Source organism: Hordeum vulgare, chromosome 6H (assembly GCF_904849725.1).
Source record: "Hordeum vulgare subsp. vulgare chromosome 6H, MorexV3_pseudomolecules_assembly, whole genome shotgun sequence".
Lineage (NCBI taxonomy): Eukaryota > Viridiplantae > Streptophyta > Magnoliopsida > Poales > Poaceae > Hordeum > Hordeum vulgare.
Window position 1 is genome coordinate 524,704,686 of NC_058523.1, and position 27,984 is coordinate 524,732,669.

General features: G+C 45.8%; 1 long non-coding RNA gene and 1 pseudogene across 1 annotated transcript; both read left to right on the forward strand.

The window, feature by feature from the left end:
* The first annotated feature begins 12,790 nt into the window (after window positions 1–12,790).
* On the forward strand, window positions 12,791–27,963 carry LOC123405744 (annotated as a pseudogene).
* On the forward strand, window positions 22,312–22,824 carry LOC123403824. Its single transcript, XR_006611566.1, has 3 exons — window positions 22,312–22,401; window positions 22,479–22,583; window positions 22,669–22,824. It is a non-coding gene; the product is annotated as an uncharacterized LOC123403824 (long non-coding RNA).
* Window positions 27,964–27,984: the final 21 nt, after the last annotated feature.

The following is a 27,984-nucleotide window of genomic DNA, read 5'->3' on the forward strand; positions in this document are numbered from 1 at the left end:
TACCCTATAATCTTGAGAGTAATATTAATAAATTTATCAATGCACAAAAGGCTTATGATACCAAGATAGAGGAAAAGTTAAATAAAAATGAGGATATGTCTAGAAGAAATGTTATAATTTCACATCATGTAGAAAATCTCAAGAATAAAATTTTCCCTAAGGTTGATATCAATGAATCAATTAAAGCTTTATCTCTTTCCATTGATGAAAGTAATAAAAGAACCGCTATGCTTAGAGCTAAAAGACAATTTTTAGAAAGAGCATTTCCCGATTGCTTTCATAAAAATGATGAAGAGATTAAAATGATTTGTGTTTCTTCTACTGATTCCATGTTTAGTAATGTTAAAAAGAATGATGAGGGAACTGAAGAAGTGCCAACTTTATCTAGGAGGCATTCCCATGATTTGGAGGGTGAAAATCTTATTGAAAAAATTGATAAAAGTGGCATTTCCGGTAGTGTACCGGGAGTGACGAATGGGTTCTAGGGGTCCACCAGGTGGGCCCATCCACTCCAAAGAGTCTCATGGGATGTGGGAGGACGTGGAAAGCTCCTAGTGGGCTGGCCGAAGCCCCCACGGAAGCCCAATGCGAGTGGGAGGTGGTAAGGAAAGAAACCCAAGTTGGGAAGGGAGGAATCCTACTAGGAGTAGGATTGGAGGTGGACTCTTCCACCTCCTCCCCTTCGGCCGAACCCTTAGGGTTTTTTGTGGTGCCTCCTCCCCTCCCTCTGATGGGGGGGGGGATAACCCCGGGCTAGTCTCATCGAGCTTACTCCTTTGCCTTCTATATTGAAGGAAAAGCACAACTCATTCCATACGGTCAAATCCCCGTGGCAGGCTAGAAAGCCCTTGCCGGCTAGGGGCGAGACGGCTAAATTCTCATGGCCGTCTAGGAATCACCTGCCGGCTAGGAGCGAGACGACTATCTCTTTCTGGCCATCTAAGAAGCGTCTGCCGGCTAGAGGCGATACGACCGTTCCTAGGCCAGCTAGCGAGGACGCTAGTCGGCCAGGGAGCTCAAGTCACATTAGATCGTAGGTCATGACGAGACCCTATGATTAAAGGTGAATACGTGTCAGCGCGGGTACAGGATTGGAGCACATGGCAGATAGAGTGTCAGTGGCCATGCCGCTGACCTACTCCGACTCCGATCCATCATCCCCGCACAGTGTCACCCGTCAAACACCCACTCCATTACCACACTCGGTGTGGGAACAGTGGAGACGGCCGTACTGGCAACCCATGACGAATCTCGCAAGACGAGCTGGACATACTACACGTGTCCTGCGTCGGCCTTACGTGAGAGCTTCATTGGCTGGCCGGCGGGTCCCATAGCCAGACGGGACCTTGCAGCCGGCGGGGCCCTCCAGCGACAAGACAAGACTACTGTGGACCCCCTGGCCAGCCGGCGAGGCTGCTGTCGGGTAACGTAGCATCAATTCAAAATTTTCCTACGCCATATTCAGATCTTCCTATGGAGAGACCAGCAACGAGAGAGGGGTGAGTGCATCTACATACCTTTGAAGATCCCTAAGCGGAAGCGTTCCTAGAACGCGGTTGATGGAGTCGTACTCGTGGCGATTCACATCGCGGTGTGATTCCGATCTAGTGCCGAACCACGGAACCTCCACGTTCAACACACGTGCAGCCTGGTGACGTCTCCCGCACCTTGATCCAGCAAGGAGGAGGGAGAGGTTGGGGAAGATCTCCGGCAGCACGACGGCATGGTGTTGATGGAGAGACGAGGTCTCCCAGCACGGCTTCGCCAAGCACCGTGGGAGAGGAGGAAGAAGAAGAGCAGGGCTGCGCCGAGAGAGAGATGGAAAACCGTATCTCCAAAGGCCAAAAACCCCACTATATATAGGGGGAAGGGAGGGGTGGCGCCCCCTTTAGGGTTTCCCCCTTGAAGGGGGGCGGCAGCCCTAGATGGCAGAGGGAGGGCGGCTGACAAGGAGGAGAGGGGGTGGCGCACCCCTAGGTGGGCCTTAGGCCCACCAGCGCCTAGGGTTTCCCCTTCCTCCCTCTCTGGTGCGCCTGGGCTGAGTGTGGGGGGCGCACCAGCCCACCTAGGGGCTAGTTCCCTCCCGCACTTGGCCCATGTAGCCTTCCGGGGCTTGTGGCCCCTCCCGGTGGGCCTCCGGAACCCTTCCGGTGGTCCCAACACTTTGCCGGTGGTGCCCGAAACATTTCCGGCGTCCAAACCCATCCATCCTATATATCAATATTTACCTCCGGACAATTCCGGAGCTCCTCGTGACGTCCGGGATCTCATGTGGGACTCTGAACATCCTTCGGTAACCTCATATAACAACTCCCTATAACCCTAGCGTCATCGAACCTTAAGTGTGTAGACCTTACAGGTTCGGGAATCATGCAAACATTACCGAGACACTCTCTGGCCAATAACCATCAGCGGGATCTGGATACCCATGGTGGCTCCCACATGTTCCACGATGATCTCATCGGGTGAACCACGATGTCTAGGATTCAATCAATCCCATATACAATTCCCTTTGTCTGTCGGTATAGAACTTGCCCGAGATTCGATCATCGGTATACCTATACCTTGTTCAATCTCATTACCGGTAAGTCTCTTTACTCGTTCCGTAGCTAGTCATCCTGTGACTAACTCCTTAGTCACATTGAGCTCATGATGATGTTCTACCGAGTGGGCCCAGAGAGACCTCTCCGTCACCCGGAGTGACAAATCCCGATCTCGATTCGTACCAACCCAACAGACACTTTCGGAGGTACCCGTAGTGCACCTTTATAGTCACCCGGTTACGTTGTGACGTTTGATACACCCAAAGCACTCATACGGTATCCGGGATTTGCACAATCTCACGGTCAAAGGAAAAGACACTTGACATTAGAAAAGCTTGAGCATATGAACAATACGATCTAGTGCTATGCTTAGGAATGGGTCTTGTTCATCACATCATTCTTCCAATGATTTTATCCCGTTATCAATGACATCTAATGTCCATGATCAGGAAACCATGATCATCTATTGATCAACGAGCTAGCCAACTAGAGGCTTGCTAGGGACACATTGTGATCTATTTATTCACACATGTATTACTGTTTCCTGTTAATACAATTATAGCATGAAAAATAGACGATTATCATGAACAAGGAAATATAATAATAACCATTTTATTATTGCCTCTCGGGCATATTTACAACAGTCTCCCACTTGCACTAGAGTCAATAATCTAGTTACATTATGATGTATCGAACACCCATAGCATTGTGGTGTTGATCATGTTTTGCTCGAGGAAGAGGTTTAGTCAACGGTCTGCAATATTCAGATCCGTGTGCACTTTAAAAAAATCTATTACTCCATTCTAGACATGGTCCTAGATGGAGTTCTAGCGGCGTTTGATGTGCTTGGTCTTCTGGTGAAACCTGGGATCCTTGGCTATGGCAATGGCCCCAGTGTTATCACAAAAGAGTGTCATCAGACCCGACGCAATTGGGACCACTCCAAGGTCGGTGATGAGCTCCTTCATCCAAATTCCTTCATGAGCCGCTTTTGAAGCAGCTATGTACTACGCTTCACATGTAGATGATGCCATGACTTCTTGCTTGCTGCTGCACCAGCTCACTGCCCCGCCATTCAAAACATACATGTATCCGGTCTGTGAGTTAGAGTCATGCGGATCTGTGTCGAAGCTAGCATCGACGTAAACCTTTACGATGAGCTCTTCGTCACCTCCATAAACGAGAAACATCTCCTTAGTCCTCTTCAGGTACTTAAGGATATTCTTGACTACCGTCCAATGTTCCACACCGGGATCACTTTGGTACCTCCCTACCAAACTTATGGCAAGGTTTATATCAGGTCTGGTACACAACATGGCATACATTAGAGAGCCTACGACTGAAGCGTAGGGGACAGTACTCATCTTCTCTCTATCTGCTGACGTGGTCGGTGATTGAGTCTTACTCAATCTCATACCTTGCAAAACTGGCAAGAACCCCTTCTTTGAGTTTTCCATATTGAACTTCTTCAATATCTTGTCAAGGTATGTACTTTGCGAAAGACCTATGAGGCGTCTCGATCTGTCTCTATAGATCTTGATGCCTAATACGTATGCAGCTTCTCCAAGGTCCTTCATTGAAAAACTCTTGTTCAAATTGGCCTTTATGCTATCCAACAACTCTATATTATTCCCCATCAATAATATGCCATCCACATATAGTATGAGGAAAGCTACATGGCTCCCACTCACTTTCCTCTACAGACAAGCTTCTCCATAAACCTGTATGAACCCAAACGCTTTAATCACCTCATTAAAGTGAATGTTCCAACTCCGAGATGCTTGCACCAGCCCATAGATGGAGCGCTGGAGCTTGCATACCTTGTTAGGGTCGACAAAACCTTGTGGTTGCATCATATACAACTCTTCCTTAAGATTCCCGTTAAGGAACGCTGTTTTGACGTCCATTTTTCAAATTTCATAATCATGAAAAGCAGCAATTGCTAACATGATTCGGACTGACTTCAGCTTCGCTATGGGAGAGAAAGTCTCTTCGTAGTCAACTCCTTGAATTTGTCAAAAACCCTTTGCGACAAGTCGAGCTTTATAAACGGTGACATTACCGTTTGCATCAGTCTTCTTCTTGAAGATCCATTTATTTTCTATGGCTCGCCGATCATCAGGCAAGTCCATCAAAGTCCATACTTTGTTCTCATACATGGATCCTATCTCGGATTTCATAGCCTCAAGCCATTTGTTGGACTCCGGGCCCGACATCGCTTCTTCATAGTTCGAAGGTTCACCGTTGTCTAACAACATGACTTCCATCACAGGGTTGTCGTAACACTCTGGTGCGAACGTACCCTTGTGGACCTTCGTGGTTCAGTAGTAACTCGATCCAAAGCTTCATGATCATCATCATTAACTTTCTCTTCAGTTGTCATAGGCGCCACAGGAACAATTTCCCGCGCTGCGCTACTTTCCGGTTCGAGAGGGGGTGTAATTACCTCATCAAGTTCTACTTTCCTCCCACTTACTTCTTTTGAGAGAAACTCTTTCTCTAGAAAGGATCCGTTCTTGGCAACAAAGGTCTTACCTTCGGATCTAAGATAGAAGGTATACCCAATAGTTTCCTTAGGGTATCCTATGAATACGCATTTCTCTGCTTTGGGTTCAAGCTTCTCTGGTTGAAGTTTCTTCACATAAGCATCGCAGCCCCAAACTTTAAGAAACGACAGCTTAGGTTTCTTGCCAAACCATAGTTCATGCGGTGTCGTCTCAATGGATTTAGACGGTGCCCTATTTAAAGTGAATGTTGCAGTTTCTAATGTGTGTCCCCAAAATGATAGCGGTAAGTCGGTAAGAGACATCATAGATCGTACCATATCTAATAAAGTGCGATTACAACGTTCAGACACTCCGTTGTGTTGCGGTGTGCCAGGCGGCGTCAGTTGTGAAACAATTCCACCCTTCCTTAGGTGTGTGCCAAACTCGTGACTCAAATATTCTCCTCCACGATCAGATCGTAGACACTTAATTTTTCTGTCACGTTGATTCTCAACCTCACACTAAAATTCCTTGAAATTTTCAAACGTCTCAGATTTGTGCTTCATCAAATAGATATACCCATACCTACTCAAATGATCGGTGAGAGTGAGAACATAACGGTAGCCACCGCGAGCTTCAACGTTCATTGGACCACACACATCAGTATGTATTATTTCCAATAAGTCGGTCGCTCTCTCCATTATTCCTGAGAATGGAGTCTTAGTCATCTTGCCCATGAGGCACGGTTCACATGTGTCAAATGATTCAAAGTCAAGAGACTCTAATAGTCCATCAGTATGGAGCTTCTTCATGCGCTTAACACCAATATGACCAAGGCGGCAGTGCCACAAGTATGTGGGACTATCATTATCAACTTTACATCTTTTGGTACTCACACTATGAATATGTGTAACATCACGATCAAGATTCATCAAGAATAAACCATTCACCAGCGGAGCATGACCATAAAACATATCACTCATATAAATAGAACAACCATTATTCTCTGACTTAAATGAGTAGCCGTCTTGCATTAAGCAAGACCCTGATACAATAATCATGCTCAAAGCTGGTACTAAATAACAATTATTAAGGTTTAAAACTAATCCCGATGGTAGATCTAGAGGCAGCGTGCCGACGACGATCACATCGACCTTGGAGCCATTCCCGACGCGCATCGTCACCTCGTCCTTGGCCAGTCTCCGCTTATTCCGCGGTTCCTGCTTTGAGTTGCAAATGTGAGCAACAACACCGGTATCAAATACCCAGGAGCTACTATGAGCACTGGTAAAGTACACATCAATAACATGTATATCATATATACCATTAATGTTGTCGGCCTTCTTGTCCGCTAAGTACTTGGGGCAGTTCCGCTTCGAGTGACCTTTTCCCTTGCAATAGAAGCACTCAGTCTCAGGCTTGGGTCCATTCTTTTTCTTCTTCCCAGTATCTGGCTTACCGGGCGCGGCAACGGATTTGCCATCTTTCTTGAAGTTCTTCTTACCCTTGCCCTTCTTAAAACTGGTGGTCTTATTGACCATCAACACTTGATGCTCTTTCTTGATTTCTACTTCTGCAGACTTCGGCATCGAGTACAACTCGGGAATGGTCTTCTCCATCCCTTGCATGTTGTAGTTCAGCACAAAACCTTTGTAGCTTTGTGGGAGAGACTGGAGGATTCTGTCAATTATAGTGTCATCCGGAAATTCGACTCCAAGTGAAGTCAGATGACCATGTAACATGCCACACCTAACCAGAGAGTAGTCATCACTTCGCGTTTGCCAGAAGTTCAGAATGTCCTGGGCTGCTGCGGGAGTAGGAGGGTCACCTAGCGGCGCATCAAGGACATAAGCCTTTTTAGCTGCTTCGAGGATGAGCTTCAAGTTGCGGACCCAGTCCGCATAGTTGCTACCATCATCTTTCAGCTTGTTTTTTTCTAGGAATGCGTTGAAATTGAGGTTGACGTTGGTCATCTACAATATTTATAAAGACAACCATTAGACTAAGTTCATGACAATTAAGTTCATTTAATCAAATTAAGTATGAACGCCCACTTAAATCGACATCCCTCTAGTCATCTAAGTGATACATGATCCATGTTGACTAACCCGTGTCCGATCATCACGTGAGACGGACTAGTCGTCATGGTGAGCAACTTCATGCTGATCGTATTCAACCATACGACTCATGTTCGACCTTTTGGTCTCTTGTATTCGAGGTCATGTCTGTACATGCTAAGCTCGTCGAGTCAACGTAAGTGTTTCGCGTGTGTAAATCTGGCTTACACCCGTTGTATGCGAACGTTAGAATCTATCACACCCGATCATCACGTGGTGCTTCGAGACAACGATCCTTCGCAACAGTGCACCCTTAGGGGAATACATTCTCGAAATTTTAAAGAGGGATCATCTTATTATGCTACCCTCGTTCTAAGCAATAAGATGAAAAACATGATAAACATCACATGCAATCATATAGTGACATGATATGGCCATTATCATCTTTGCTCTTTCGATCTCCATCTTCGGGCATCGCATGATCATCATTGTCACCGGCATGACACCATGATCTCCATCATCATGATCTCCATCATCGTGTCTCCGTGAAGTCGTCACGCCAACTACTACAACCACTACTACTATAGCTAACCGTTAGCAATGAAGTGAAAGTAGTAAACACATGGCGTTGCATCTCATACAATAAATTAAGACAACTCCTATGGCTCCTGCCGGTTGTCATACTCGTCGACATGCAAGTCATGAATCCTGTTACAATAACATGATCATCTCATACATCACACATGTAACATCACAACTTTGGTCATATCACATCACATGTCAAACCCTGCAAAAACAAGTTAGACGTCCTCTAATTGTTGTTGCAAGTTTTACGTGGCTGATTTGGGTTTCTAGCAAGAACGCCTTCTTACCTACGTGACAGCCACAACGATGATATGCCAAAGCTATATACCCTTCATAAGGACCCTTTTCATCAAATCCAATCCGACTAAAGTGGGAGAGACAGACACCCGCTAGCCACCTTTATGCATGGTGTGCATGTCTGCCGGTGGAACCTGTCTCACGTAAGCGTACGTGTAAGGTCGGTCCGGGCCGCTTCATCCCACAATACCGCCGGAAAAGAATAATACTAGTAGCGGCAAGCAATTGACAAATCAGCGTCCACAACCTTTTGTGTTCTACTCGTGCATAGAATCTACGCGTAGAAAACCTGAATCGGATGCCACTGTTGGGTAACGTAGCATAAATTCAAAATTTTCCTACGCCATATTCAGATCTTCCTATGGAGAGACCAGCAACGAGAGAGGGGTGAGTGCATCTTCATACCTTTGAAGATCGCTAAGCGGAAACGTTGCTAGAACGCGTTTGATGGAGTCATACTCGCGGCGATTCAGATCGCGGTGTGATTCCGATCTAGTGCCGAAGCATGACACCTCCGCGTTCAACACATGTGCAGCCCCGTGACGTCTCCCGCACCATGATCCAGCAAGGAGGAGGGAGAGGTTGGAGAAGATCTCCGGCAGCACGACGACATGGTGTCGATGGAGAGACGAGGTCTCCTAGCAGGGCTTCGCCAAGCACCGTGGGAGAGGAGGAAGAAGAAGAGCAGGGCTGCGCCGAGAGAGAGATGGAAAACCGTATCTCCAAAGCCAAAAACCCCACTATATATAGGGGAAAGGGAGGGGTGGCGCCGCCTTTAGGGTTTCCCCCTTGAGGGGGGGGGCAGCCCAAGATGGGAGAGGGGGGGGCGGCGGCCAGGGAGGAGAGGGGGTGGCGCACCCCTAGGTGGGCCTTAGGCCCACCAGCGCCTAGGGTTTCCCCTCCCTCCCTCTCTGGTGCGCCTGGGCTGAGTGTGGGGCACACCAGCCCACCTAGGGGCCGGTTCGCTCCTGCACTTGGCCCATGTAGCCTTTCGGGGCTTGTGGCCCCTCCCGGTGGTCCCGGCACTTTGTCGGTGGTGCCCGAAACATTTCCGGCGTCCAAAACCATCCATCCTATATATCAATCTTTACCTCCGGACCATTCTGGAGCTCCTCGTGACATCCGGGATCTCATCCGGGGCTCCGAACATCCTTAGGTAACCTCGTATAACAATTCCCTATAACCCTAGCGTTATCGAACCATAAGTGTGTAGACCCTACGGGTTCGGGAATCATGCATACATGACCGAGACACTCTCCGACCAATAACCATCAGCGGGATCTGGATACCCATGGTGGCTCCCACATGTTCCACGATGATCTCATCGGATGAACCACGATGTCAAGGATTCAATCAATCCCGTATACAATTCCCTTTGTGTGTCGGTATAGAACTTGCCCGAGATTCGATCGTCGGTATACCTATACCTTGTTCCATCTCGTTACCGGTAAGTCTCTTTAATCGTTCTGTAGCACGTCATCCTATGACTAACTCCTTAGTCACATTGAGCTCATGATGATGTTCTACTGAGTGGGCCTAGAGATACCTCTCCGTCACACGGAGTGACAAATCCCGATCTCGATTCATACCAACCCAACAGACACTTTCGGAGGTACCCGTAGTGCACCTTTATAGTCACCCAGTTACGTTGTGACATTTGATACACCCAAAGAACTCCTACGGTATCCGGGAGTTAAACAATCTCACGGTCTAAGGAAAAGACACTTGACATTAGAAAAGCTTTAGCATACGAACAATACGATCTAGTGCTATGCTTAGGAATGGGTCTTGTCCATCACATCATTCTTCCAATGATGTGATCCCGTTATCAATGACATCTAATGTCCATGATTAGGAAACCATGATCATCTATTGATCAACGAGCTAGCCAACTAGAGGCTTGCTAGGGACACATTGTGATCTATATATTCAGACATGCATTATTGTTTCCTATTAGAACAATTATAGCATGAACAATAGACGATTATCATGAACAAGGAAATATGATAATAACCATTTTATTATTGCCTCTAGGGCATATTTCCAACAGTGGCATCAACTCGCGGATTCCCGAGGTGACAAGGGGGTAATTTAGGAATAGGGGTGGATTGCATGTTTTCATACTATGGTATCGGATAGAAATCTTGGTGTGCTCCTTGTAATTCTTTGTGCTGGATTGAGTATTATGAATCTCAATTTTTTATGTTGCTGTTTTAGTACAAACTCTTGATAGATCGATCGAAAAGGATAACTTGTTACCTTAGTAAGAACTCTTGGAAAGCTTGATCGAAAAGAATAACTTTGAGGTGCTTTCGTAGCCTACAAACAATCGCTTCTTATGTTCTCCACTAGATAGGAACTTTGGAGTGATTATTTATTGCACGTTGAGGGATTGTTATGTGATCTAACTATGTTAATATTGTTGAGAGATTGTACTAACGAAAGTACGGACCCTAGGCCTCATTTTCAAGCACTACAATACCGCTTATGCTCACTTTTGTTACTTGCTACCTTGCTGTTTTTATATTATCAGTTTACGAAAATCAATATCTACTATCATTACTACACTTGTATCACCATCTCTTCACTGAACAAGTGCACACATACAATTTACCATTGTATTTGGTGTGTTGGGGACACAAGAGACTTTTTATTATTTGGTTGCACGATTGTTTGAGAGAGACCATCCCATTGAAGTACCAAAGTAAACTTTAGTCAGGTTGATTATGTGCTCGAGTGCACACTGATCCATGGAGGCATTCTGCGGACTGAAGGGGGTTCCTTAGGAAGGTAATTAAATTTGGGAATCGTTTCTGGCCGGTACGCCAGCCGAACCGTTCGGCCGGCCGCACGCGACCGCGCGCGCCCGTTGACTGGGCATGCAACATTTTTTCGTTTAAATTGTTGCAACCAGCGTCATGTTTGCTGCAAGCGTTATTTTTTTCCTACATTTTTCCAGTAAAAAAAACTGCATTTACGTTTGGTTGCAACTCCAGTTCTTCGAATTTTTAGTTACGATCGATGTTTTTTACTTTTGCTACAACCGTGTTAATTTTTGCTACAACCGACATTATTTTTTGCTGCAACCGTTCACTAAAAAAGTTGCATACACGTCACGTAAATATTTGTTATAACCGGCGTTTCAGTTTTGCTACCACTACCATGAGCTTCGTTTTTTTGCTATGACAACGTAGATATTTTTTTGCTATAATTTTTGTTTTTTGTTGCAACCGTTCATTAAATTGCTGCATCGCATCGAACATTTGCTGCATCGGGGAAAAAATGTTCCATGAAAATCCAACGGCGCATACGCGTCGGTGGATCGTGCGACCTGCGCGTGGCTGGCCCAAAGTTTCGGCCGGCGCGCCGGCGTAGATCACTCCCCATTAAAATTGGTCAATCAGACCAAACCGTTGCGGAGATTTCATGATTTGAACGTGGGACGTGCGTGTGGAAACGGTTGTGTCGTGACTAGTGGGGAAAGTGGGGCACGACACCTCGATTTCTACCCCGAAAATCTGCCACGTGCAATGTTCCTCTTTGCAGTCGATAGTGGGGGATTTGGAATTGATGGCTAAACATCCACGAGGCCGATTTTACCGGAGTATAAAATGGAAAGAGGGACTATGGTAAAAGGCACCCAGATCCCATTTTCACCTCGCTCGCTCCGCCACACTCCCCACACCTGCCATTCCCGTTTCCACTCCTCACGTTGGAGCAATCGACGGAATGTGAAAGCACTCCACAAAGAAGCTTGAGAGGGCGAACAAGATGTCAAAGGGATCTTCTTCGAGGTCAGCGCTCAATCAGGCTCACTCAACCGGGATTGGACCCCGCCATGCGTCACATGAATTGGCCGCTAGAGCTCGAGGGTAAGGGACTTAGGGCCTGTTTGGTTCATGAATAACTTTGTCATAACTAACCTTAGGCAAAGTGTGGCTGCCACAAAAAGTGTGGCTAACAAAATGGACACCACAAGTGTGGCAAGATTTGGTAAAAAATTGAGTGTATGACATGTGGACCATATAACTAGAAAAGTGTGGCAAGCCACAAGTGTGGCAATAAACCAAACACATGCCTAAGGTATTGTGGCATGACTAAGGTTAGGCATGGCAACCTTAGGCTGGGAACCAAACAGCCCCTTATTGCGGCAGGCATCTGGAGCGTGCCAGAGGCAGACGAGTTCGAGCGAGTCCCTCAAGAGGAACAATGCGTCCTCCTAGTCACACATGTCGAGCGAGATTTTTCCATGCTGCCAAACCCATTCTTCGGCAACTTCATGAATGATTTCGGGGCACAGCTACATCACCTTCCTCCCAATGCGGTAGTCTACTTGCCCGCTTTCGTATCTCTGTGGAAACATTTCCTTGGCTGCAACCCGCACTGGGATTTTTCAAGCCTTTATTCACTTCTCGGTTGATGATTGTGAAGAAGGCCTTGCCAGACGGGGCCAAGATCAACATGATCCAGTAGCATGGTGGGTTAGGCGTTTAGCCTAGGAGTAAGCGCAGCTTCCCCTCAGGCCTTGTTCGGTTCCCTCAAAATTGAAGGGGTTTGGAGGGGATTGGAAGGGATTAAATCCCCTACAAGTCAAAATCCACCTCAATCCCCTTCAATCCTCTTCAATTCCCTCCTCGGTGGGATTAACCGAACAAGCCCTCAATGAGCTTTCCAGACTCCTTGAAGAGATGGGAAGACAATTGGTTTTACTCCAAAGACATCATGAGTGCTGCTTCTACTCGGGACTCCCTACTCGGAACAGAGGGTAAGATCTTCACATTCCCTTGTAGTGTCCAAGGAGGAGAAGGTGGATGTAGGGATCATGGTGGTTGATATAGTGAGCGTTATGAGAGCAGGGATCAATGGGATGGACCTGCTCGAGGTCTACCTCAAACGGAGGATCCAACCGATGCAGACAAGGGTACATCCCATGTGGATGTATGAGGATCCGAGTGATCCTACCCGCGTGTACTCGGAGGAGATGACAGAGAAGGGCGTGGGGCATGAGGTCATGGACATCACCTCTGCTCGAGACAACCCTCAAGGGATGAGGAAATTGCCTCCATATGACAAGGACCACCCGCAAGTTGAGTTAAATATTAATCTGGATGAGCTGAGTCATTCTCCCGACTACCTTTGTTGTTTCTAACTTTGTCGATTGTCTTCCAACAGAGCTTTCCAAGATGACGTACGGGGTGACAAATGTCGAAAGTGCCTCGGGGGACGTGGCGAGTGACACCAAGCACCCTCATGAAGAAGTGAGCGGCGATGAGAAGAGCGGCGATGAGAAGAGCGGCGAAGAGAGCGATGAAGAGGACACCGAAGACGGGGATGAGGTGGAGTGTACTCCGCCAGAGAATGTCCCCTCTGAGCACTGCACCAAGAGGCGGTGGTGTTTAGATGTTGAGTGGACCGAAGCTGACTGCGCCGGTTCCCAGCACTCGCAGCTCGAAGCACGATGAGTATGAGTCCGCGGGGTAACCCGAGAAGGTGGCCAAGCAACGAAGATCATTGCCAGCTATGGCGAGTAGTGAAGCAAACTTTAGGCTTTCACCTATGCTATAAAGGTTTTGTTCATACCAAGCAGTGGATATTTTATTTCATTCAACATGCGACCTCTCTCGTGGCCAGATCTTTGGTAGTAACAATTTGGCACATTTACGAGGCATGTAATGATGCAAGAGACAATAATGTTAGGATGCATCCCTGCTGAGTGGCTGAGAAAGCTTTGGCTTATGTTGACTTCATTGTGCCGAATTGTGCTAGGACTGCAATTGCCTCTAGGCGTGATACCCCAGTATGTTATGTTAAATGGGTTCCGCTGTCGACGGATGCAGTGACGGTTATTGTGGATGTTGCACTCTTCAAGGAATCTCAAGAGATGGGAATCGGCGTGCTACTTAGGAACCACATCGAAGATTGCTTGCTGGCTGGCCACGAGCATGTTGACGAGGTTACCTCCCTAGAATTAGCTGAAGCACTGGCGGTACGGCGTTCGGGTTGCTCTCACCGGTCATGAAGGATTTTGAAGGGTTATTTTAAATCAGATTGTTTGTCCGTTATCCAGAGAACCAATGCTTCGACGGTTGATCGCTCGTCGGTGGGCCTCATCACTGCTGATATCAAGGAGTTGGCGTGAGTCTTCTAGTCCGTTCGCTTTAGTCATGTATATAAATCATTTGTCGAATGTCGCGGCACATCTTTTAGCTAGATCTTATGAGTCCTCTAGTGACTTTATTTTTCATGTATCCTCGTATTGTATCGGGCGAACACTCTCTCTTATTATTCTTGATCAATAAAGCGTGATATCTTACCTACTAATAAAGCAAATAGTACTTTTTCCGTACGTCATCCAAATTGCCTTTAAAGTTGACTAAAATTACCCACCAATGCCACCTATAAGTCATTAAAAACGTTTCAAACATGAAAATCTCCGGACTGGGCCGGCCCATGTAGGCACCTCCTATATTACGCTCTCGGCGTTCGAAAAAGATGCAGCACACCTGTTTGGGCCGACCCATGCGTGGGCGCCTATTTTTTTAGTTTATTTTTTTATTTTTCTTTTCAGTTCCATTTTGTTTTTCTACTTTAAATAATTTAGAACTTCAAACAACTTTTCTCAATTTTAAAAAACTGAGAATTTCGAAAAAAAATATTAAGAAAAACATATTTTTTGAGAATTCAAAAACTACTTAGGAGTTTTGAAAAATGTTTGCATATAAAAAAATGTTTAAACTTTGAAAAAATGTCCGTAAAATAAAAAATTCAACGATTTTAAACAAAAGTCTGTGTAAAAACCTTAAAAACAGTTCGTGTCTCTGTTTTTAGTCTCATTTTTTATTTTTATTTTTTTGTTTCATTTTTTAGTTTAAATAATTTAGAACTTTGCAAAACTTTTGCAATTTATAAAACTCGAAATTTTGAAATAAAAGTTTGAAAAAAATATAAAATGTTTGTGAATTCAATAAATGCTCAGGATTTTTGTAAAAATATTCGCATATTCAGAAAAATGTTCATAATTTTGAGAACAATGTTGGTAAAAAAAAATAAAAGTCCATGATTTTGAAAAAAAGTTTGTGTGTTATTTTTTGAGTGCAATTGAAAAAAAGTATGCTAATTCAAAAAAAGTTCATGCATTTCAAGAAATGTCCTAAAATTTTAAAGTCATAATATGATCAGCACCATTGGAGACTATAATTGTTTGCAACGCGCGGGTCCTTTTGATAATAATAATAAAGCGCGCAGCGCTTCTGCCGTACGTCGCCGACTTTTTTGCAAAAATACCCCTTGCTTTTCCTGTATTCAACCAGCAGACCGTTTTTAAGTTAAAAACAAATCTTTTTTGCATTTTGCAGAAACACCCCTGATGTTTCAGGTAATCAACCCATAGTCCGGATTTAAGTCAGAAAACAAATCGTGTTTTTGCATTTGTCCGAAAAACCCCTGATGTTTCAGGTAATCAACCCGCCCTCCGTATTTTAACACAAAAAACCCTAACTTTTCAGTTAATCAATCCACATTTTATCGAAAACAAAATTATCCATATCTTTTAAACCGTAACTTCGATTTTAACATGTTATATATGAAATTTGATTAGAAAAATGTGTAGAATCTAAATAGGATATTATTTTTAGCTGTTGAATACTTCTTAAATGTTGTTTTTAATGCAAACTTAATCTGTAGTGCACGGTCCTTTTTTTTCTTTCTTTCCGGCGACGATACGAATTGCAATAAACATCCATTAAATTAAAACCAAATTGAGATGAAAGAAAACATCGTTAACAACACATGCACACCTTTGGAAAACCTCGTGGGGGAGAAACAACATATTTCTCATCTTATTCCGAGTGACTGTATATTCAAACGCGTTTTCATTGTGTGAGCACTAAAGCCATCGTCGGCAACACAAATATGATGTCATGTGAAAATATATTGCGTTCAAAGCGTGTGTTATTTTCTCTTCCGTTGCAACGCACGGACTCTTTTGCTAGTTCATCATAAAAAAAGTCATCACCAGCAAACCCGAGAAGGTTTACACTGTAAACAGGTGAGTGGCCAAAAACGGTGAAACAAACACCTCCTCAGTTTTTTGCAAAAAAGAAAAGAAAAGAAAAAACTCTTAGTTGTTAATCCGGGTCGAATACGGTATGACGGATCGTATCAAACGCGTATTGAAAGTACCAAACCTGCCATTTTTTTTTTTTTGAGAGAGAACGTGCCATGTTTTGGACACGGAGAAGAACGGGCCTACAAGTAGCAAGCCTTGTTCTGTTCTTCTCCCCACCCAGCCCCGCCCCGGCCGTCCACAGACAGGCAGAACCGCAGCATCGTCTCGATCGCTGCCGCCATGATGATGAAGCGGTCGCTCGAGTTGGAGCCACGGCCAGTTTACCTCTCCCCAGAAAAACGCCGGCGGCTCGCCCTCGAGTCGCTGTCCCGCGCAGCTCCGCCGCTTCCCATGTCCAAGCCCGCTCGCGAATCCTCCTCCCACGGCGACCGTGAAGAGAAGTGCGGCTTGTTCCGTCACCGCGACCGAGAAGAGAAGGATGTGCTGGAGAAAACGGCGGAGAAGTTGCGGGAGAAAATCAGGGAGCAGTACCTAGGGTCCAACAGCACCAAGACCAGGACGGTCTCCATGAAGCCCTCAGCCAAGTTCCCCTTCTCGTTCGACTGGGAGAAGAACACGGAAGATACCAGCTGCGACACGAACGCGCTCCACCAGTCGCCGCTGCTGCTCTACGGCCGCGGCTTTCTCGCTGGTATCGACCGCCGCCAGCAGAAGGAGGAGGCAGCCCAGAAAGAGAACCGCGTCGAGCTGCGCCGCGACACCAGCCCCGAAGAAAGTACAAAGAAGAAGGCGGAGATGCGCGACTCCTTTGGCATGCGCGTGGACAGGCACTGGAGCGACAAGGCGGCCGAGGAGATGACCGAGCGGGACTGGCGCATTTTCCGAGAGGACTTCAACATCTCCTACAAGGGCTCCCGCCTGCCCCGGCCGATGCGGCACTGGAAAGAGAGCAAGCTTGGAACCAGGCTGCTTCGTGCCATCGACAAGGTTGGGTACAAGAAACCGTCTCCGATTCAAATGGCCACCATCCCACTTGGTCTGCAGCAGCGTGATGTTATTGGTGTCGCCGAGACAGGTTCTGGAAAGACCGCTGCGTTCGTGCTTCCCATGCTATCCTACATTAGCCGCCTGCCACCCATTAAGGACGACGAAGCCGCCGAAGGTCCTTACGCTCTTGTGATGGCACCCACTCGCGAGCTCGCTCAGCAGATCGAATTTTTGTTCAAAAGGACCCCTGTCGAGTGAGATTGTCAAAAGAGACCACCAGCGAGTGGAAAGGAGAAAAAAGACCCCCACCCCGGGTGGCGGCAGGCGCGCCAGGCGGCACGTGGCACCTGCCGCCACCGCACGAGGCGGCCGTGGGGCCTGCCGCCACCACCCCTGGCGGCCGGGGCATGCCGCCACCGGCAGAGGCGGCCAGCGCCGAAACCCGTTCCCGCCCACTCCTGTCCGTAACGGACAAAGCCGGGTGAGCCCTGCCGCCTCGGGAGCTGGCGGCTAGGGCACTGTTTCCGCGCGGCCGACACTGTTGCTGATTGCGCTGATTTCCGCGCTGCCAGATTCCCAGGCTTATTTCCCGCTCGTACCGACGAAACAGTGGGAATTTTTCCCGCTCTCCACCGACGAAACAGTGCGAAACTTCTTCTTTATAAGCGAACCGCGTCGCTGCCTCCTCTCTCACTCTCTTCTCCTGCCGTTGCCTCCCGTGTCACTCTCCTCTTTCTCACTCTCTTCTCTTTCTCACAAGAGCTACTCCGTATGAATGTTTATGTGGCGATTTAGGACGGTTTAAAGTTAGATTTTGAAGACGTTGTAGTTGAAGAAAAGATAGATCAAGGTAAGAGCTTTCCATATCTGTTGGTTGTGTTTGCATGCATGATGTATTTATTTTGTTTGATTAGTTTCTAAGTATGTGTTTTCTTTTGTCTTAGGCAGCGTATTATCACTTTTGTGGAATTATTTTGAAGACGTTGTAGTTGAAGAAAAGATAGATCAAGGTAAGAGCTTTTCATTTCTGTTGGTCGTGTTTGCATGCATGATGTTTTTATTTTGTTTGATTAGTTTCTAAGTATGTGTTTTCTTTTGTCTTAGGGAGCGTATTATCACTTTTGTGGAACTATTTTGTCATGCGATATGAACTACTAAGTTGAAGATCAAGGTATGAGACTTTGTTCATATTTGTGTTCATGTGATAATAGGTCGACTATGTTCATATATTACCGATGATTTGTTCGTGTTTGCATGCAACTGGTATTTAGAAAGGAGCCAGAAAAATGCCTATGTAACTAGCATTTTTGTAAAAAACATGTAATAATATGTTAGCTCCATTAGTATTATTACATGCAAGACGCGTGTGTAATATATTTGTTTATTTGATAATTTGTCAACCCCGTAGAAATATGACTCGTGATATATATATATATATATATATATATATATATACATATATATATGCATGCAGTATGTACTTTTAGACTTTTGCTAGCACGGAAATAATTATGTGTGTAATATTTTTGTTCATATGAAAATAGGTGGAATTCGCTGATATTATTCTGGTGATATATTATATTCGGAAGGATATCCTTATTTAAACCAAAGGTATGAATGACATATTGTAATTCATCTTCTATTTATTTTATAGATGTAGTGTCACCATAAATGATACAATATAAATTATTATGCGTAGATGTAATGGATGTTGTTAAATTGTTGTATGTAAAAAAGATAAGTAATGGATGTTGTTATTACAATGTAAATCTAAAAATATGATTTTTAATGGACTAACGATGTAAATATGGCTGCTCGTTAGGTACTATGGAAAATTTGTTAGTGTTTTATGGGCACATCGTACGTGAGGGTCCTTCTGGTGTGGATGTGTCTAGGTGCGGGATGACTACGGTTGTAGTAAAAGACATGGTTAATGTAGAGTATGCGGCAGTTAGAAGGTGCATCCGGTCGGTGTTTGGTTCAGCGATGAATGGAAAAAAATGACCCTGGAGGCTTTCGTGGTTGAGGGAGGAAATCGTTGGGTTCTACGACGGGTTACTGGTGAAAGAGCATGGGCGTCGTACATGGGTTTTGCAAGCAATCCCAATAACTCCATGTATGGACAACCCATGGTTTATGTGGAGTTCATTTCTGCCAGTGATGTCGCCGAGTGCAGTAGCGGTGCCGGTGAGGCCGAGTTGGCCATAAACAAGCAATACATAGCTATGCAATTGCTATACACAGGCAACATAGAGTGAAGCAGTCTGATAAAAAGGAGTTGAAGCTCATATGCATCCATCGCGAAGCGGGTTGCCGCGGAAGAGTTATTGCTCGCCAGAAGCCTGGGGTATGTCAGCCATGGCATGTCACAAAAATAGAGGAACATGGTTGTGAGCAAACCGGCACTCTTTCAGAGCACCGCAACGTGACTGCAGAATATGTGTCACAGGTGATGCAAACCATTATGCAGCAAAGTCTTAATATTAGTATTAGGGCTTTGCGTGCAACTGCATCTGATCTGATTGGTTTCCCTGTCAGCTATAGCAAGGCTCGTCATGCAAAGGAAAAGATATTTCAGAGGTTGTATGGAACCTATGAGGAGGCGTACTCTTTTGCCCCTAGAATGTTGCATCAGATTTCAGTTGCTAATAGGGGGACTCAAGTTTTCCGGAAAGAACGTCCAAATCCATTGAACCCGGACGAGCAAATCCTGGACCGCTTATTCTGGGCATTCGCCCAGACTATACAAGCATTCAAGCATTGTCGTCCGGTTGTATCAATTGATGGTACATTTCTCACTGGAAAGTACAAGGGCACACTCTTAGTGGCGATGGCAGCTGATGCAAACAATCAACTTCTTCCTATTGCCTATGCACTAGTGGAGAGCGAAAACAAACATTGTTGGCTATGGTTCCTGTGTTGCCTGAAGATGGGTGTCATCAAAGATCGGGAAGGGGTTTGCATCATCTCTGATCGCAACACCGGACTATTAAGCGCGGTTGAGATAATTAAGGCTTCACAAGATCCAGATTGGGGGTGGCCCGATCTGGAGACAAGGTGGTGCATGAGGCATTTGGCAGCTAATTTTTATTCGAAATTCAAAAACAAAGATTGGTTCAAGCTATTCAAGAGGATGTGCATGCAGAAAACTACAGCAAAAATGAATGCTATCTGGGCAGGTATCAATGGTCAGATCGAGCGCGCATCCCTCCCGGCGAGAGAAGACCGGAGGGGTCGTCGAACAGCAATAAATTTGAGCCAGTGGATTAATGAGAATTGTCCCAATTTGTACAAGTGGGCGCAGTCTCATGACACAGGCGCTAGATACGGTATAATGACAAGCAACATGTCCGAGGTGTACAATGGTGTTCTTAAAGGGGTGAGGGCACTACCTATCACAGCACTAATTGATGAAACTTGGAACCGGACTGTGTCATACTTTGCAGATAGAGTCACCGTTGCCAAGGCACTAGTTAACTTGAACAAGACCTGGTCTGAGAAGATGCAAAGACATCTTGATGACAAAGCAAAGAAGTCGCAAAGACATGGGTGCAGGCAGGTAGATGCACTTAGGAATAAATGGGAAGTTAGTGTGCGAGCAAAGTTTGTGAAGGGTCACCACAGGGGAGAAAAAAAACAAGCTGTGACGCTTGGCGCAACCTCGTGTGAGTGCACTTGCAACAAGCCCAAGCTTCTGGGATATCCTTGCAGTCACGTATTGCGGGCAGCTGCAGATCAACAAATTAGTGTCGAGCCATACGTATCACCATACTTCAACATGCACAATTTGTACAACACTTGGAACGGTGAGTTTTGGGCATGGGGCATTGATACGAACTACAAGCAATTATGGCCAGAAGGCACCACATGGGTTCCAGATCCCGCATTGATGCGAACCAGCAAGGGACGGCGTCAGTCTAGGCGTCATCGCAATGACATGGACCACAACCAGTTGGGAGAACCAAGGCGATGCCGCGTATGTAGGTGTGCTGGTCACCCGCGTAGGGAGTGTCCGTATCGTAACAACAACACTGCATGATATGTAATCATGCTATGTATTCATAATTTAATCGTGATGTAATATTCGGAATATGTATTTTAATTTAATCGTGATGTAATATTCGGAATATGTATTTTAATTTAATCGTGATGTAATATTCGGAATATTTAATTTTTTTCATCGTGATTGCAGGTTATGGCTGAAATGCCCCAGCTTTTGAATGGTTATCACGACAACCACCACCGTTGCCAGCTTTTCATAAATCCAAATCATGAAAATCCTCCTCAGACCTTCCGGCTTCGAACTGTAAAGACGCCCTCGTCAATAGAGAATCGGTTCCTTGAACACCTTGAGGCTTATGGACTCCTACATTTTGCGAACATCGCAGCTCGTCGAGGTAGTTTTACTGCCGACCCATCCCTTTTGACATCCCTCGTTGATAGATGGAGACCGGAGACCCACACATTTCACTTTCGATGTGGAGAGCTTGCATCTACTCTAAAAGATGTGTCAATGATCATAGCTTTACAATTAGAGGTGTGCCAGTGGTACATCCACGAGTTTCTCCTAATTGGCCAGCAGATGTCTCTGCCCGTCTGAGGCTCGAAATGCCCATATCAGATCGTTCTGGTCCGCCTCGAGGTGTCCCACACAGCTGGCTTCGTATTAACTTCGAAATTTTATCTACCCATGCTGATCCTGAGACAACGAAGAGACACTTGTTTGCATATTTGTTGTGGCTCTTCGGTGTGATGTTTCCTAATTCTCACGGGGATGTAGTTTTGCCTGGTCTCATCTATTTTGCCGCAAAGATAGTAGACGAACCTTTACCCCAAAATCCACCATATAGCTTTGGTTCTGCTTTGCTTTCTCACACATACCGAGGGTTGTGTGATGCCACTCAAAAAACGGCATTCACATCTAAAGCTCCATTACTTTGTGTCTCCTACGAGTTTCTACAGTTGTGGTCCTGGGAATACTTACCTGTAGGACGACCGCAGATAGTAGAACCCGCAACCCCGTACAACTATGGTGAGGGTGTTGTAACTATGTCCACTCGGTGGATGCTGGGTCGAAAAAAATGGTCTACTAAAATTGCAAAAAATTGTTACCCCATATACCATGATCAGTTTGAGCTTCTTAACGACTCACTAATAACATGGAACCCGTGGACTGAGGCGCACATTGATATGGTATTTGGTTCGCAACACATGCCAGTGGAATGCGTGAGAGATAGTGCCTTTTGGATGACTCGCTGCAATTTACTCTATATATGGTTTGTGGAACCGTATAATCCTGACCGTGTCATGAGACAGTTCGGTCTATATCAAGATATTCCACCACCGGTTCCAAGATGTATCGACGAAGAAACTCATAAGTAAGTAAGATGTGACCTAGCTAAATAGATATTCCATCAACTATTCTTGAATTTTTTTTTGTTATCTATAATTACAGGATGAGCAATATGGGCAGATCTGGTGTGGACTGGAATGCAGAAAACATTGAATGGATAAATCAGTGGAATAATGAAGCTCTACAAAATATAGTGCCTCAGCAACGGTAATTTTACTAATGTTAATTTAATTATGTGCTTATAAAATACAAAATGTGATGTCAATTTAGTAATGTTAATTTATTTATGTAGAACGTACGATGCAACTACGACAGAAGCGTACTATAATTGGTATCGCATGAGCACGCGTACTAGACTGACGAGTGAACCACCTACGATGCCAACACATCCAACGCATATGGAACAGTTGCAGAGACGGATGGACACATCATCAGCTTACTATCGTGACTCTGCGGTAATAATCAACATCTTGCTATTCAGGTCCATCATTTCATGAACAATTTAACCAACGAACAACGATTTTTTTCAGATTGATATTTGCACCCAAATACAAGCGATGGAGAGGGAAGGAATGCGAGCCCAGGGAATTGATCCTAAAGGCAGGTCGTGGTTTAAAAAAATTAGCGAATTCGTGAGCACAAGGTTTACGAGATGCGGCACAGAGAACGACGTTGTCACTGCAGCGTACAACATTCCGGAACCGAGGTCAGCTAGCCTAAGTGCGGCGCTTGTCGTCGTCCATGCGGTGGGGAGAGGGTCGTAATACTACGCCGACACTTCCACGACATGACTCGTCTCTACCAATACATGGGCAGACATCACAGGTAAATGCTCCAGATGTAGGTTCGACACCCGAACAGACTTATTTCGTGGAGCAGGATGCATATACAGCATATGGCGCACACATTCAAGGATCTCAGCCATATCTGCCCACGCGAGGGATTAGGATGCCCGAGGAGAATCGTTGGGCTGAGACAAGCGAGGGAGCACAAAGCTACAACAGCGGTCAGGTATGTACAATTATAATAAGCAATTACATAACTTCTATTTACACATCTTTTTGCTACACACAATTTATTTTAAAAACATTTTTTCGTGGAGCAGGAAATTAATGATCCATCATGGGGAGATGAACATACCCAGCGTGGCGTACAGAAAGAAATACTCACAGAAACCCATGATACTCAATAAACGCTCCCAGGAATGATAAATGATTTTTTCGGGCAGGACGTTATTGGTCCATCTTACATCAATTCTGAGTCACAACCATTCACCTACAATTTAGAATCATCATCTCAATATGGATTTCAGACTCCACCACCTATGCATGAGTCGCAGACACAGGAACACGAGGGACAGTACGGTCGTGGTCTTCGTGAACACAGACCCCCTGATCGATTGTCACCCTCCGGTCATCGGGCAAGGCCAGCTGGTCGTCGTCGCATAGGGTGATTCGTCTATGTATGTGTGCGAACAATTGCATCTCTCTATGTGAGTTTCAAACTTTCAGATGTACGTACAAAACATCTATGTAGTTTCATGAAATAAAAGTTCTCGATATATTTGAAGTTGCTTCCATAAAATAAGATACATAAAATAAGATTCATAAAATAACATACATAAAATAACATACATAAAATAAGATACATTAAGATGTAGAGTTCATAAAAAAAACTACATAAAGTCGTCGTCATCCTTCGACGATGCAGAGCTCTCGCCCTTTGACGAAGCGCTACTCTTGGCCTTCGATGATGATGCGCTCTTGGCCTTCGTCGATGACGCGCTCTTGGTACTCGGCATGAAGATATCGTCTTCGTCCTCACTATCGTCAATCCATAAGAAGGGATGTTTTACTCCACCTCCACCGCGTATGTGTTGGCCTTTTTTCTTCCATCTTTCATTCAACCGCAGAAGTTCTTTCCGAATCTCCTCATATGTCCTTGCAGGCCACCCCTTCCTAGCTAATGCGTGGGCAACCTCATTCAGTAGCGTGTCACTACTGATGAGTTCGTCCCATGAAACTATTCTATTATCTATCTTGAAATTGCTAGCTAAGCGCAGAAGACACTCGGACATACCACTATGAAAACTACGATCGAAAGGATAATGAGACATTTTCAGCACACTCCTTACCCACCTTCGTCTGGAGGGGGTTTTATTGGTGCAGCAGAGCGGGACGAATAACTAATGGCGGGAAAACGAGGAGGGAAAGCGAGGCGGGAAAGCGAGGGCGGGAAAGCAAGGGCGGGAAAGCGAGGCGGGAACAAAATGGCGGCAAAGCTATACGCGGGATAAAATGGCAGGAAAGCGAGGCGGGAAATAAATGGCGGGATAAAATGAACATACACGTAGCTGAAATTAAGATACTCATTGCGGAAATTAAGATACACATTACTGAAAATAAGATACAATTTGCCGAAATTAAGATACAACTTGCAGAAATTAAGATACAACTTGCAGAAATTAACATACAATAAAATAAATCTACTGAGTCCAACGTGGATATTTTCCTTTTCCATCACCAGCTTCTTCTGCTGCCTTGGCGGCACGAGCCCTTTCTCTCTTTGTCTCCCTCTCAGCTTCACGGGCCTGTTCCCGCTGTCTGTAAACCTCCTCCAGCCAAAGTTTCTCTTCTTGATTTTTCCTTATCATCTCATCAAGAAAAGCCCTCTGCTCCACACAGTAATCTTCCCACTCTTTCTTCTGCTCTGCTTTCTCCTCTGCTTCAGCCTTCTCACGACGCTCTTCCAAGTCCAAGCTAGCCCATGCACGGCGACCTCTTTCACGAATCTCGGTCACCGCCCAGTCCGGCATTTCCGTGTCAATCCAACGATAGTACATGCAGAGAGGAGGAGGAGACTAAAGGATGGATCAGATTCAAGTAAACAATAATATCAAATAACAATAGTCTGGATGACTTGAGCATACCGGAGGCCTGACGTACGCAGAAATAGATTCGGGTGGATCAGATTCATAATTAGCGCACATGAAAAACTTCATGCCCAACCAATCTGAAAAATCCGTCACCTCCTTAACCTTGCAGACATCTCCGCACCAACATCGAACTGCTTCCACCCCCCGAGGCAAGCTTGCACTCTGCATTTTCCTAGGCCTAATGCTCTGATCCGAACAAGGCAAACTCATACTGACTATGGAGGTCCAGGTGCTTTGAAGTCTGTCTGATGGTGAAGAGAGTTTCACTCCCTGCCTCTTTTTATAGGCTCTGCCGGATGTCTACGCGGGAAAAAAGGCGCGAAAACGAGAAACTGCAGCGGGAAAATTTGGCGGGAAAATAACGCGGGAAAATTAGGCGGGAAACTATTGCACTGCTCGTCCGTCGTTATCGCGTGTACATTCTAAAATAAGTCCATATACATCCATATGTAGTCTTGTAGTACGAACTCTTAAAAGACTCTTGTAGTTACTTTTGTATAAATGATATTTTTTTCAAACCATGAAAGAGAATTGTGTGTGATTATTATAGAAGATAAAGAAGAAACAAGTACAAAGCTCTAAGCGTCATACAAAAAAAAGACCAACTTTCCTAAGAGCATCATTATAGAACCATGAAAGAGAATTGTGTGTGATTATACGAACAAGGATTCAAAATCATTTACATTCATGTAAATGATAGTTGCATTTTAAGTATTAAGATTACATATTATGGCGACCAACGAGAGCATCATCACCAAGTGATTAGTTAGTAATGTTTTCTACTTTATTCCATGGCAGTGTCACTGCTGCGATAGCAATCAAACATTCACTCCCAAAATATTTGATCGAGAGCTAAACCATACTTTCTCTATAAATAAATATAAGAAACGCTATTGTAAACAATGTCGACCTAGAGATAAAAGCCACACGAAACAACCGTAACGAACAGTGTCGACCAGGAGACAAAGAGTCCCTCTGAAATCGCCGCGGTGAACAATGCTGACCCGAAGATGAGAGCCCCGTGAAACCACGGAAAAAACCGCCCGCCTTCACCGGCGTGGATATCTTGGTTTGGTTCGAGGTATGGGGGATAACCACGGCCCAACAAAATGTCCATAGTATATGCCTCCCATGCACTTAGCCATCCGTGCAACTTGCACAATATTTTTGTTCAAAAGGATTGCACGGTCCGAACCGGAGCAAGTTGGCAGGAGTAAATTTTGACTGTTTCGTCGGTGGAGAGCGGGAAAAATTCCCACTGTTTCGTCGGTGCGAGCGGGAAATAAGCCTGGGAATCTGGCCGCGCGGAAATCAGCGCAATCAGCAACAGTGTCTGTCGCGCGGAAACAGTGCCCTGGCCGCCAGCTCCCGAGGCGGCAGGGCCCACCCGGCTTTGTCCGTTACGGACAGGAGTGGGCGGGAACGGGTTCCGGCGTTGGCCGCCTCTGCCGGTGGCGGCAGGCCCCGGCCGCCAGGGGTGGTGGCGGCAGGCCCCACGGCCGCCTCGTGCGGTGGCGGCAGGTGCCACGTGCCGCCTGGCGCGCCTGCCGCCACCCGGGGTGGGGGTCTTTTTTCTCCTTTCCACTCGCAGGTGGTCTCTTTTGACAATCTCGACAGAGAGAGGCCTCGAAGCTTTCGACTTACCTAGGAATTAAGGTTGTGTCCATCGTCGGCGGCCAATCCATTGAGGAGCAGGGATTCAAGGTCAGGCAAGGCTGTGAGGTTGTGATTGCCACGCCTGGCCGGCTCCTTGACTGCGTGGAGAAAAGATACATTGTGCTCAACCAGTGCAACTATGTCGTCCTTGACGAGGCTGACAGGATGATCGATATGGGCTTTGAGTCACAGGTTGCTGGAGTCCTTGATGCGATGCCATCTAGCAACTTGAAGCCTTAGAACGTGGAAGAGGAGCTGGACGAGAAGAAGACCTACAGGACTACCTACATGTTCAGTGCCACCATGCCACCTGCCGTGGAGCGCCTTGCAAAGAAGTATCTCCGGAACCCCGTCGTCGTTACCATCGGCACGGCTGGGAGCGCCACGGGCCTCGTAACTCAGAGCGTGATCATGGTGAAGGAGTCGGACAAGATGCCACGACTTCGGAAGATCATGGCAGATCTTGGGGAGGACAAGACCGCCGTCGTCTTCTGCAATACAAAGAGGTCGGTGGACGACCGTGCCAGGGATCTAGAGAGGCTGGGATTCCGCGTCACAACGCTTCATGGCGGCAAGTCACAAGATCAGAGGGAGACCAGCCTGGATGGTTTTAGGAATCGTCGGTTCAATGTGCTCGTGGCGACCGATGTCGCGGGGAGTGGCATCGACATCCCTGATGTTGCCCATGTGATCAACTATGAGATTCCCAATACGGTTGACACATACACGCATCGTATTGGAAGAACGGGGCGCGCGGGAAAGAAGGGGCTCGCCACTTCATTTTTGACTCTAGAGGACAGAAGCATCTTCTTTGATCTCAAGCAAATGCTTGTACAAAGCAATAGTTCCGTGCCACCTGAACTCGCAAGGCACGAAGCCTCAAAATTTAAGCCCGACACAATTTTTGATAGACCTCCAAAGCGATATGACACCAAGTATGCATCTCACTCAAGCAAAAAAGGATCCCAATTGCTATCATGGGTGGAACTTGTATAGGAATGTTAGAAGATCTCTAGT